The sequence below is a fragment of the Giraffa tippelskirchi genome, chromosome 5 (assembly GCF_054371585.1).
Source record: "Giraffa tippelskirchi isolate mGirTip1 chromosome 5, T2T-mGirTip1v1.2.pri, whole genome shotgun sequence".
In the NCBI taxonomy this organism is placed as follows: domain Eukaryota; kingdom Metazoa; phylum Chordata; class Mammalia; order Artiodactyla; family Giraffidae; genus Giraffa; species Giraffa tippelskirchi.
The window spans coordinates 84,724,060-84,738,723 of record NC_137279.1 but is presented as its reverse complement, the minus strand read 5'-3'; the positions used below and the strand labels follow the sequence as shown (position 1 = coordinate 84,738,723).

The window sequence follows — 14,664 nt, the reverse complement described above, 5'->3', positions numbered from 1 at the left end:
GGAAGAGAGAAACAGATGACGAAGGAGAAGATGATTAATAAGACCCCAATAACCTGCAAAAAAAAGAACTGTTCAGTATTGGTTGGACTGCTGACATGGATTTGGTAGCTGTTTTTTTTTTTGTTTTTTTTTAAAGAAAAAAAAAAAAGGTAGCTGTGATACAAACCCCAGGACACCCACCCACCCAAAGAGCCAAAGAATAGTTCCTGTGACATTCCACCTTCCTCCATTTAGTCCCTCTTGGAAATCCACCACCAAGCTTGGGGACTTCACCCCAACAAAATTGTAAGCATTGTTAGGTTTTTGTGTAAGATTTGCTGTAGCGTGGATAGCTGTGATTGGTGAGTCAACTGTCCGTGGCTACCAGTTACACCAAGATTGTAACAGCATTTTTACTTTCTGTACAACAAAGAGGCTTTGTAAATAAAATCTTAACATTTTGAAAAAAAAAAAAATTCAACATGCAAAAAAAAAAAAAAAAAATGAAGATCATGGCATCCGGTCCCATCACTTCATGGCAAATAGTAGGGGAAACAATGGAAACATGAGAGATTTTATTTTCTTGGGCTCCAAAATCACTGCAGATGGTGACTGCAGCCATGAAATTAAAAGACGCTTGCTCCTTGGAAAAAAAGCTATGACAAACCTACATAGTATATTAAAAAGCATACCAGAACCGCAGCAGAACACGGGGCTAGAGGATGAGCAAAGGATGCTGACCGGGTCCGGAGATCGCAAGGAGGAGGAAGAAGAGGAGGAGGAATTAGTGGATCCCCTGACAACAGTGAGAGAGCAACGCGAGCAGCTGGAGAGATGTGTAAAGGCTCGGGAGCGGCTAGAGCTCTGTGATGAGTGTGTATCCTCCAAGTCACAGACAGAGGAGGATTGCACAGAGGAGTTCTTTGGCTTCTTGCATGCAAGGGACCACTGTGTGGCCCACAAACTGTTTAACAGCTTGAAATAGGTGTGCAGATTTGTTCACCTCAGCCTTCATCACCTGAGCGATTGGGATATTTCCTCATGGTTTTGAACATGCCGTTTATTTGTGTAACTAAGTTCATGTGAATCTCAAGGATTTTAGCTTAGGCAAGTAATTTCTGCGTAATTATCAGTGATTTCATCTTAATAAAGTCCAGATCAGCAAAAAAATAAAATAAAATAAGAAGCAGAGACATTGCTTTACTGACAAAGTCTGTCTAGTCAAAGCCATGGTTTTTCCAGTAGTCACATATGGATGTGGGAGTTGGACCATAAAGAAAGATGCATGCTGAAGAACTGATGCTTTTTAACTGTGGTGTTGGAGAAGACTCTTGAGAGTCCCTTGGACAGCAAGAAGATCAAACCAGTCCATCCTAAAGGAGATCAGTCCTGAATATTCATTGGAAGGACTGATGCTGAAGCTGAAGCTCCAATACTTTGGCTCCCTGATGAGAAGAACTGAATCTTTGGAAAAGACCCTGATGGTGGAAAAGATTGAAAGCAGGAGGAGAAGGGATGACAGTGGATGAGATGGTTGAAAGGCATCACCAACTCGATGACGTGAGTTTGAGCAAGCTCCAGGAGATGGTGAAGGACAGAGAAGCCTAGCATGCTGCAGTCAGTGGGGTCCCAAAAGTCAGACACAACTGAGTGTCTGAACTGAACTGATAATGTACGCATGCACAGAGCTGGCTCTTCTACTACCACATTTAAGAATATTTTGTTTGCTTCTCATTCCCTGGTGCAGATTAGATTTTGAATTTGCTCTGTACATGACTTTGAGCAAATAACCTAATCATTCTGTTTCAGTTTTCTCTTCTCTTCAATGAAGGCCAGAGTACCTTACCTGACAGTGTTACTGTAGAATTAAATGTGCAAATAAATGTAAGATTTATTTTATTTTTTTCCTCTAAGTTTCCTTTGCCTGAACCATCCATTCTCTATCACCCCCTTTCCCAAGTTTCAACCATCTTTGATGAACAGTTTAAAATTGCGTTTTTCTTTCTGTGCCTTTTTCATGCAGAGGAAATCACTCCATCTGCTTAGCTTTTTCTACAAGCTATGGATTATTATCTAGACTTTAAGGATGAAAAAACTGAGACTCAAGATAGATAAGTGATTTTTCCCATAACCCCACAGTTCCAAATAGATAATGAAGATAAGTTTCAAATATGGCTATTTCTGATACTCCCCATCACCTACCTTCCACTTTAGAGTTATCCACAAAAAAACTGCCCTTTTTGTGAAAAGAAGCCTTTCATAGCTTTAGGATAAGGTTTCAGTTCTGTCACTGGCCAAGTGTCCTAATTTTGTTTTAGGAGAGTCAGGCAAAGGTTGAACACTGAGAACTCTGTTTCTTCATCTATAAAATGAAAATAACGGAGCCATTTTTCTTGGAGGTCTTTCTGCCCTAATATCCTACGATATTGCCATATACCTGGATACAGAAATGGAGATTACTTGAGATTTGCTTGAACTTTGGGCTCACCAACTTTACTTTGTTATTCTGTAGTTCTCTTCTCTTATTCTCCATTTTAAAGAATACGTTTAACAGGAATATCACCTCCAGGGAGTTGAAGAAACACTTCTAGAGAGCCAGGTCCCTGTCAATGTTATTGTTGTTAGTTGCTCAGAGGTGTCTGACTCTTTGTGATCCCTGTGGACTGCAGCACGTCAGGCTTCCCCTGTCCTTCACCATCTCCCAGAGCTTGTTCAAGCTCATGTCCATTGCGTCAGTGATGCCATCCAACCATGTCTTCTCTGTCATCCCCTTCTCCTCCTGCCTTCAGTCTTTCCCAGCATCAGGGTCTTTTCTAATGAGTCAGTTCTTTGCATCAGGTGGCCAAAATATTGGAGCTTCAGCTTCAGCATCTATCCTTTCAATGAATATTCAGGACCGATTTCCTTTAGGATTGACTGGTTTGATCTCCTGCAGTTCAAGGAACTCTCAAGGTTTTCTCCAACACTACAGTTCAAAAGCATCAATTCTTCAGCACTCAGCTTTCTTTATGGTCCAACTCACATCCATACGTGACTACTGGAAAAACCATAGCTTTGACTATACAGACTTTTGCTGGAAAAGTAATGTCTCTGCCTTTTAATATGCTGTCTAGGTTTGTCTGGCTGCAGTCACCATCTGTAGTGATTTTGGAACCCAAGAAATTAAAGTCTGTCATTGTTTCCATTGTTTCCCCATCTATTTACCATGAAGTGATGAGACTGTATGGGACCCTGTCAACAGTCTCATCTAATTCCATTAGAATCACTTCTATCTCCTGCTGTTCTGATATTTATAACCCCCCCATTCTCATATCAGATTCAGCCTTAGGTCATTCCAAGACCACTTCACACCTTGCTGGTGTTTATCTGGATCAAAGGATCCGTTCATAGACTGTCTTTATTCCTCCAAGTGAATTCTAACACTAGCCCTCCTGATCAGATAACAGGCAATCTGTACCTTGTCACTCTCTATTCCTGCAGTCTCAATCAAGCTCCCCTCTCAGGACCCAGTGATAATATTAATTACCATCTCTGATTTAAAAGAGGTTCCTGCCTGAAAGTCTCTGTGCAAAAAAAATGTTTGTTTCTTTTTTCTTTTTTTTTTTTTAAGACAGAAGAACCATTCTTGGTAGAGTCACGGAGCAAAAGAGAGGCTAAGTACAAGTGGGATACACAGGAATTAGGGACACAAATGCTGCCCCGCACTGGAGGGGAGCGAATCTACAAATCCAACATTTTCCGAAATATCTTCTCAGACCATTCCAACCACAAATTAGTTTCTTGTCCTCTAAGCATTTAAAATATGTCTGTTACTGCCACTCATCTTGCCCTTCTTTATATTCTTAAATTATATTATACTGGAGCAATGAAACGTTTGATTCAAATCACTGCTCACTCTTTTTTAATTATATGGCTTTCTAACATTCACTCAATCTCTTTGAATTTGAATCTTCATTATTTCTTGTGTTTAAAATGCAGATAGCAAAAATTCAAAATTCATGGGTTGTTGTGAACATAATGTTAAATTATTGCTTATTTTGTCATGTATTTTAAAACTTCAGGGAGGTCACTGACTATATATATATATATAATGTGTTGTTATTCCTTAGAGTTCAAGTGTAATGCCTCCTTGAAAGAATAAGTTAACTAAATATAGCTATTGCTCAAAAGAATTTCTAGTGCTCTTATTTGAATCTAGGCTAGTTGGTGTATTGAAAACCAACCTACTATTCAGCCTTGTTTATTGCCTGGAGCAAGTCTAAGTAGAATGCAAGAGAACTGAAAATTTATTTCCTCTCTATTTTCTTTTTTATCAACTTATACTCCTGTTTGGTGCTTTCTCTTCCAGCTTGTTCATTTCTACCTACTCTCTCCAGGGAAGTCCACTGAGATGTCACCTTGCCCTCAACCTCCTGTACCTTTCTACCTATCAAATCAGAAAATATCTATATGGCAAAACAGAAAGCATGTTAGGAAGTGGAAGGTGGCAAAAATACTTCCCATAAAAGGGTTAATAGACAGTAGTTAGAAAAAAAAAAGTGTTATCTTTAAAAGCAAAAAAAAAAAAACAAAAACAAATTACTAAAGTCTTTGCACCAAAGGGTAATCAGCTATCCTTACTTTCACAAAGATTAGCTCATTTAATTCTCATAAAAATCTATGAGAAGCTTCTAGGTCCACAGGATAATGGCAGCAACCTAAATTAGAATCTCTCCACACAGCCTTGAAAAACAAAGATACAGATGAACAAGGGGTGAAAATAAAATCACCCATATCTTGCAAGCAATATGACATAAAAAGAAAGAACTTTGCAAACTTTAATTTACAGCTAATTGAGAAAATAACTCGGGAAAGCAGAGCAGAAAGGAGAGTGAAGCAGAGTGGGTTCAGAGAATATCATTTAAAGCTGACAAGCAGAGGAGTCAAAACTAAGGAAAGAAGAGACTCTGGACATTAGTATGAGGTAACAATGTGGTCATGTTACAAGCCTTCCTAAATAACAAAAGAAACATAAAACACAATGTAAAAACAGAAAGAGAAAGAAGAGATTCTCTTTTTTTTTTTATAAAGTGACAGTTGAAGTCACTTTATAGTGAAACTGTATGAAGAACACAATAAAATCATTGATAAAGCTGAAATGAAATATATTATAATCAGCAAATGTAAATACATTTAACTCAGGTATTAAAAGAAAATATTTTAAAATTGGCTCACAAAGCAAAACCAACCGTTTGCAGTATACATAAGATAAAACTAAAACAAGACAGTAGAGAAAGTTGAAAAATAAAGAATTGAACAAAGGTAAATGCAAGAAAAATGAAAACAGGCTTGTGACTGTGTATCTGATAAGGTAGAATTCAAGAAAAACAGATAAGACAAACAAGAAAACTTTTTAGAGGCAAAGGCCACAGTACACAGAAAAGATAAGACAGAAACTTTCTGCATGTCAGCCACCTTCCTAAAGCAGAAACCTCAGGAAATGCAAGGATACAGAAGTAAACAAACACCAGGAGATTTTGGCACATCATGCCCAGACTGAAAAAGTAAAAGGAATGGAAACAAGTAAGGATACAGAGGACACAAGCAACATAATAAATAAGATGTTCTTATTTGTACGTTGATGATAGAGAATAAATCTTGCTTCCTAATGCTAAATTCCTAATGTTAAATTATTGCTTATTTTGTCATATATTTTAAACCTTCTGGGAGGTCACTGACTATATATATATAATGTATTGAATATTTATGACAATTCACCAATTCTCCACATACTGAGTTACAAAAAATTCAATAAATTACACAAAGTAGTAATAATAAAACCACTCTTCTTACTTTGCTAAAAGCTCAGTTTAGATGAGAAAATACAAATCCATAGCCCAGACTTTACAAAAAATAATGATTTAAAACATTATGTATCAGAATTTGTGTATTTTTAATCTATACAATTAAAGTGAGCAGAAGAAATTTTATAGTCTTATGTATAAATATATATATGTCATATATATATATGTCAATAAAAATGAACATGAAAATCTAATTGCCAGATTTGATTATTTGAATAATTTGAATAATTCAGCTAATAAAGATAACAAAAGAAAATAAATAAGAGTAAAAACAAAAAATTAACGAAATAGAAAAGAAAAATTAGCCTTATTACTAAGCCAATATTTGTTTACAAACAAATAAAGAAATAAATTATCACTTGCCAATCTAAACAAGTAGGAAGCTTGTTTATGGGATGAGGTTGGGGGAAAACCATAAATACACAAGATAAAAAGTGACAAAGGAAAATAACAAAATAACCATTGAAACAGGAGATTTAAATAATGGAAAAGTAGATAATTCTCTAGAAAACATACTTTGCTGAAACTGACTCTAATAAAAAAAATACCATTTTTTTAATAGAAAAAATGGAGAATACCCAACAATTACTTTCCAGTCCTCATATCTCATAAAACATCAGGTCAAGATGATTTTATAGGGGAATTCTACAGAAATTTCAAGGTCCAGGTCCTATTTTACAAAAGCATGAAAAAATAAGGAAATCATCCAAATCCTTCTTGTAAAAAGAATGTAACATTAATAACAAAATTTGATTTAAAAAAATTACTTTTCTCAAGTATATAGACAAATTTCACTTATAAATATTGATTCAATAGCCCAAAATAAATATTAACTCAGGGAGTAACAGTACTAAGAAGATAATACACCAGGAAAAAATACAGTTTATATCAGAAATGCTAGTATTTGGAAGTCCACTAGTACATTTCACCTTATTATTATCTTTACAGAGAAAAGTCATATGCTCATATTAAAAAATGCTTGAAAAGCGTTTGTAAAATTTAACTCACCTTCCCACTAAAAACATATAAAAATAATCAATGAATATTTTTCTTAGCATAATAAAAGATATATACTCCAGCCAAAAGATGGCATTTATAATGGAAAACAGTAAAATCATCTCTCTAAAGTCTGGCACCAGGCAAAGATGGCCAGCTTCATTATCAATTATTATAGAACTGGAGCTTTTATGTCACAAATTATGAAAAGTACAAAATAAGAATCACAAATTAGAAAGAATGAGTTGAAAACATCTTTATTTGTAGATGATATGATATTATTGTGTATCTTGAAAAATTTCTATGATACTTCATAGAAATAAAATACAATTCAGTTAAAAATTCGTGATGCTGTAGAAAGTTTAAAACATAAAAACCAATAGTCCTGATACATGGCATTAACAGAATGAATGACAAAAGCCACGTGATCATTTTAGTTGAAGCAGAAGAAACATTTGAAGCAAGATTCAATACTCCTTCAGATAATAACAGTCAACCAATTAGAAACAGAAGGGAACTACCTCAGCAAAATAAAGGTCATATATGAAAGACTAACAGTTAACATCATACATGATAAAAGACTGAAAGCTTGCTCTCTAAGATCGGTATCAAGCAAAGGATGCTTACTCTCATTGCTTCACTTTACACAGTGTTGGAAATTTTAGCTAGGGTAATTGGTCAAGAAAAAGAAATAAAAGACCTACAAGATGAAAAGGAAGATGTAAAATTATCTCTTTGTAGATGAAATTATCTTATATGTAGAAAACGCTAACAATTCCATATATAGGGGAAAATAAAAAATTCTGGAACTAATAAATTCAGCAAAGTTGCAGAATACAAAATCTACACACAAAGATCAGTTGCATTTCTACACACTAAAAACAATCAGGAAAGGAAATTTAAAAAGGGAGTCTATTTATGACTGTATAATCCCTTAGAAGAAATGGAGTAGCCATCATGGTCAACAAAAGAGTCCGAAATGCAGTACCTGGATGCAATCTCAAAAACGACAGAATGATCTCTGTTCATTTCCAAGGCAACCCATTCAATATCACGGTAATCCAAGTCTATGCCCCGACCAGTAACGCTGAAGAAGCTGAAGTTGAACGGTTCCCTGAAGACCTACAAGACCTCCTAGAACTAACACCCAAAAAAGATGTCCTTTTCATTATAGGGGACTGGAATGCAAAAGTAGGAAGTCAAGAAACACCTGGCGTAAAAGGCAAGTTTGGCCTTGGAGTACAGAATGAAGCAGGGCAAAGGCTAATAGAGTTTTGCCACGAGAACACACTGGTAATAGCAAACACCCTATTCCAACAACACAAGAGAAGACTCTACACGTGGACATCACCAGATGGTCAACACCGAAATCAGATTGATTATATTCTTTGCAGCCAAAGATGGAGAAGCTCTATACAGTCAGCAAAAACAAGACTGGGAGCAGACTGTGGCTCAGATCATGAACTGCTTATTGCCAAATTCAGACTTAAATTGAAGAAAGTAGGGAAAACCACTAGACCATTCAGGTATGACCTAGATCAAATCCCTTATGAGTATACAGTGGAAGTGACAAATAGATTTAAGGGACTAGATCTGATAGACAGAGTGCCTGATGAACTATGGACAGAGGTTCATGACATTGTACAGGAGACAGGGATCAAGAAAATCCCCATGGAAAAGAAATGCAAAAAAGCAAAATGGCTGTCTGAGGAGGCCTTACAGATAGCTTGGAAGAGAAGAGAAGCAAAAAGCAACGGAGAAAAGGAAAGATATTCCCATCTCAATGCAGAGTTCCAAAGAATAGCAAGGAGAGATAAGAAAGCCTTCCTCATCGATCAGTGCAAACAAATAGAGGAAAACAACAGATTGGGAAAGACTAGAGAGCTCTTCAAGAAAATTAGAGATACCAAAGGAACATTTCATGCAAAGATAGGCTCGATAAAGGACAGAAATGGTATGGACCTAACAGAAGCAGAAGATATAAAGAAGAGATGGCAAGAATACACAGAAGAACTGTACAAAGAAGATCTTCATGACCCAGATAATCACGATGGTGTGATCACTCACCTAGAGCCAGACATCCTGGAATGTGAAGTCAAGTGGGCCTTGGAAAGCATCACTATGAACAAAGCTAGTGGAGGTGATGGAATTCCAGTTGAGCTATTTCAAATCCTCAAAGGTGATACTGTGAAAGTGCTGCACTCAATATGCCAGCAAATGTGGAAAACTCAGCAGTGGCCACAGGACTGGAAAAGGTCAGTTTTCGTTCCAATTCCAAAGAAAGGCAATGCCAAAGAATGCTCAAACTACAGCACAATTGCACTCATTCACATGCTAGTAAAGCAATGCTCAAAATTCTCCAAGCCAGGCTTCAGCAATACGTGAACCGTGAACTTCCAGATGTTCAAGCTGGTTTTAGAAAAGGCAGAGGAATCCGAGATCAAATTGCCAATATCCACTGGATCATCGAAAAAGCAAGAGAGTTCCAGAAAAACATCTATTTCTGCTTTATTGACTATGCCAAAGCCTTTGACTGTGTGGATCACAATAAACTGTGGGAAATTCTGAAAGAGATGGGAATACCAGACCATCTGACCTGTCTCTTGAGAAACCTGTATGCAGGTCAGGAAGCAACAGTTAGAACTGGACATGGAACAACAGACTGGTTCCAAATAGGAAAAGGAGTACGTCAAGGCTGTATATTGTCATCCTGCTTATTTAACTTATATGCAGAGTACATCATGAGAAACGCTGGGCTGGAAGAAGCACAAGGTGGAATCAAGATTGCCGGGAGAAATATCAATAACCTCAGATATGCGGATGACACCACCCTTATGGCAGAAAGTGAAGAAGAACTAAAGAGCCTCTTGATGAAGGTGAAGGAGGAGAGTGAAAAAGTTGGCTTAAAGCTCAACGTTCAGAAAACTAAGATCATGGCATCTGGTCCCATCACTTCATGGGAAATAGATGGGGAAACAGTGGAAACAGTGTCAGACTTTATTTTTTTGGGCTCCAGAATCACTGCTGATGGTGACTGCAGCCATGAAATTAAGAGACGCTTACTCCTTGGAAGGAAGGTTATGGCCATCTTAGATAGCATATTTAAAAGCAGAGACATTACTTTGCCAACAAAAGTCCGTCTAGTCAAGGCTATGGTTTTTCCAGTGGTCATGTATGGATGTGAGAGTTGGACAGTGAAGAAAGCTGAGCGCCGCAGAATTGATGCTTTTGAGCTGTGGTGTTGGAGAAGACTCTTGAGAGTCCCTTGGACTGCAAGGAGATCCAATCAATCCATCCTAAAAGAGATCAATCCTGGGTGTTCATTGGAAGGTCTGATGTTGAAGCTGAAACTCCAATACTTTGGCCACCTCATGCGAAGGGTTGACTCATTGGAAAAGACCCTAATGTTGGGTAGGATTGGGGGCGGGAGGAGAAGGGGACGACAGAGGATGAGATGGTTGGATGGCATCACTGACTCGATGAACATGGGTTTGGGTAGACTCCGGGAGTTGGTGATGGACAGAGAGGCCTGACGTGCTGCAATTCATGGGGTCGCAGAGAGTCGGACACGACTAAGTGGCTGAACTGAACTGAACTGAAAAAGGAATAAAATACTTAGAAATAAACTTAACCAAGAACGTAAAAGGCTTGTGCACTGAAAACTACAAAACATTGCTTAAATAAATGAAAGAGATCACAAATAGATGGAAAGAAATATCATGTTCATGAATTAGAAGACAATACTGTTAAATGTAAATATAATTCTCAGAGATTTGCATATTTAATGTAATCTCTATCAAAATCATAATGGAATTTTTTGCAGAAATTAAAAAAAAAAATCCTCCTAAAATTCACATGGAATCTGAAAGGACTCCAAATAGCCAAAACATTTTGACAAAGAAGAACAATGTTGGAAGGCTCATGCTTCCTGATTTCAAAACATATTACAAAGTTAGAGTAATTAAAGTGGTGTTGTTGTTTGCATGCTGTCATGTTGGACTCTTTGGTAACCCCACGGACTGTAGCTGGCCTCTGTCCATGGAATTTCCCAGGCAAGAATACTGGAGTGGGTTGCCATTTCCTTCTCCAAGGGATCTTCCCAGCCCAGGGATGGAACTCATGTCTCCTGGGCTCTTGCAATGTCTCATGAATTATAGGCAGATTCTTTACTGTTGAGCCGCTGGAGAAGCCTAAAGTGGTGTCGTACTGTCATAAAGACTGATATATAGACCAATAGATTAAAATAGAGAGTTCAGAAACAATCCCCCCTCAATAAGAGTGCTAAGATCACTGGATCAGGCAAGGGCAGTCTCTTCAAACAAATGGTGCTGGGAAAACTAGATATTCACATGCAAAATGACGTTAAACTCTTATTTTACACCATAAACAAAAGTTAAAATGAATTACAAAACCTAGGACTCAAAATTCTAAAACTTCTAGGCTAAAACAAGGTAAAATCTTCATGACATTGGCCTTGGCAATGATTTCTTGGACATGATAGCAAAAGTAAAGTCAATCGAAACAAAAATAATCAAAATGGACTACATCAAACTTAAAAACTTGTTCCTCAAAGAACACACTCAGCAGAGTGAAAGGCAACTACCCAATAGGAGAAAATATTTGCAAATGATATATCTGATAAGAGATTAATATCCAGAATATATACAGAACTTCTATAACTCAACAATAAAAACAAAATTATCTTATTAAAAGATGTGCAGAAGACTTGAATAAATATTTCTCCAAAAATGATATACAAATGGCTAACAGCATATGAAAAAATACTCAGCATTAGCAATCATCAGTAAAATGCAAATTAAAACCACAATGAGATATCACTTCACTCCATTAGGATGACAGTTGCTCAAAACAAGAACAACAAAAACTAGACTTTTATATGATCTACAATCAGGTGTCTAGATACATATCCAAAATAATTGAAGGAACTATCTTCAAGAGACAGTTCCTTGAAGTATCTTGTGTATCTTGAAGACACACATGTTCATAGCAGAACTATTCACAATCATCAAGACATGGAAGCAACTGAAATGTCTGTCAATAGATGAATGGATAAAATACAGTTGCTGCTGTTGTTCAGTCACTCAGTCTGACTTTTTGAGACCCCATGGACTGTAGCACACCAGGCTTCACTGTCCACTATCTCCTGGAGTTTGCTCAAACTCAGGTCCATTGAGTCGGTGATGCCATCCAACCACCTCATCCTCTGTTGCCCCCTTTTCCTCCTGTCCTCAATCTTTCCCAGCATCAGGGTCTTATCCAATGAGCTGGCTCCTCGCATTAGGTGGCCAAAGTATTGGAGCTTCAGCTTCAGCATCAGTTCCCCCAGTGAATATTCAGGGTTGAATTTCTCTAGAATTGATTGGTTTAATCTCTTTTCTGTCCAAAGGACTCTCAAGAATCTTCTCCAGCACCACACTTTGAAAGCATCAATTCTTTGGCACTCAGCCTTCTTTATGGTCCAACTCTCACATCCATACATGAGTACTGGAAAAACCATAGCTTTGACTTTACTGACCTTTGTTGGCAAAGTGATATCTCTACAACAGAATATTATGTAGTCTTAAAAAGGAAGGAAATCCAATTACATGCTGCAGCATGGACAGATTCCAAGGACATTTTACAAAATGAAATGTCAGTCACAAAAGAAAAAATACAGTATGATTCCACTTAAATGGGGGTATTGAAGGTAGTTAACTTCATACATGTAGAAAGTAGAATGGTGGTTGCCAGGGCCTAAGGGAAGGGGCAGAGATATATTATTACTTGAATGAGTATAGAATTTCAATTCTTCAAGATAAAAAGGTTTAGAGATTAGTTTCACAATAGTATAAATATATTTAACATTATTGAACTATACTTTTGAAAGGGTTAAGATGACAAATTTTATGATAGTTTACCATAATAAAAAAGTCAAAAGTTTTAATATATAAAAATAACAAATTAAAAGAATTAACAGAAAAATAAAAAAAAATGCAATATTAAGAGCAAGTTAATTAGAAATGTTTAAAATCTAAATAAAGAAAATAGACTTCCCTGGTGGTCCAGTGGTTAAGACTCTATGCTCCCAATGCAGGGAGTCCAGGTTTGATCTTTGGTCAGAGTACTAGATCCCACATGCTGCAACTAAGAGCCCACATATCACAATGAAGATATAGGGTGCTGCAACTAAGACCTGGAACAGCCAACAAATAAATATATAAATATTAAAAAATCATGAAGGATGCAAAAAAAAGTAGTTTTGAATAAATAATTATCCAATGTTCTTTCACAGGGCTATTCACCTTCACAAAGATTATGCTTCTCCATACTTCTCCCCGAGTTATAAGTGAAAGTGAACCTAACAAAATAACTACAGCTTTTTTGTTTCTTTCTGAAAGAAGACTAGTTGATTCTACATTTAATATGCAAAAATAAGTAAGAAATAGTAACCAAGAAAACCAGAGCCCCATAGGCTCTTCTTGGTATCAGCAAGACCTGAGTCTTGTTTAACTACAACTGGCTCTCCCTTTCTCAGTGCATCCTAACCCCACTGGCTTCTTTATTCTTCCTCAAACACACCAAACTCCTTTGCTACTTGGGATTTCTGTGCCTCATTTATTTCTTCTGTGACATTGTTGACAATCTTCAATTATCTTATTTTCTTCTTTGTTTATTTATATCTTACCTGTTTTTTCCCAGAAGAATATCAATTCCAAAAGAGCAAGAAACCCTGTATTTTTCACTGTCAATTTCCAGTCTTAGTATAATGAGTGGGAGAGGATTGGTTTTCAATAAATATTTCTGAACAATGACAAGAGGATGAGTAAATAATAAACAAATAAGTGAAATAATTCCTCTGACTTCCAATTCTAGTCTGTTTCCATGAAATGTTTGTATTTTTCCTTCTTTCTGTGTATTTTGTCTCTACATGTATACAGTCTATTTTTTTATTTGTTTGTTTAGTTGCTATTTGTGTTGGACACTTTTGCAACCCCATGTACTGTAGCCTGTCAGGTTCCTCTGTCCATGGGATTTCCCAGCCAAGAATATTAGAGGGGGTTGCTATTTCCTTCTCCAGGGAATCTTCCCAACCCAAGGATTGAACCCATGTCTCCTGCATTGCAGGCTGATTCTTTTCTGCTGAGCTACCAGGGAAGCCCTGTCTATAGGCTATACTGCATACATTATGTAGGCTATATGCTTACACATGAAAGCCTTCCATGTAGCTATCAATGAAACAAGTGTGTATTGTTACTATTTTTTGTTTTAGAAGGCTAATACTAGAAAGATTTTTAGAAATCCCATCAAATCCTTTTGTTTTACAGACAAGGAAACAAGGCCTGTCATGTATAAGTTGCTCGTGATCACACAGCTAACAATTGCTATACCTGAAACTACAACCCAGATCTATGCATTATCTAGTTCAGTGGCCTTTTCAGTACATTTTCTATAGTAATGGTTTATTCCTCATCCTCAGCTCCCTACCTCCTGCCAAAATACAACTGGGAACAGGAGGAAAAGGTAGGAAAGTGAGGTCCTGATGGTGTCTTAGAATCATTAGTGCCCCAGGAGAGAAAGTTTCATTGAGCTAGTAAATATCATCATGCTCCTTAGCAGCATTTTGAAAATCACTACTGTGCCATCCCAATGAGATTGGCCTCAAATGACACTGTGTCATATGAGGCTGGATGGCAGGACATCCCCAGTGTGCATTTATGTAGTCTACTATTCCCTAAGAACCACTTTGCCAACTGTAGGGATGGAAAAATTACTCCCGGAATTCCATGGCAACTATTTCTGAATTTCCCATGTTTGTTCAAATGATAAATGTAAACTATCATCTATT

General features: G+C 37.0%; 1 pseudogene; it reads left to right on the top strand.

Annotated features, from left to right (window-relative positions):
* The first annotated feature begins 637 nt into the window (after positions 1-637).
* On the top strand, positions 638-964 carry LOC145507732 (cytochrome b-c1 complex subunit 6, mitochondrial pseudogene; annotated as a pseudogene).
* Positions 965-14,664: the final 13,700 nt, after the last annotated feature.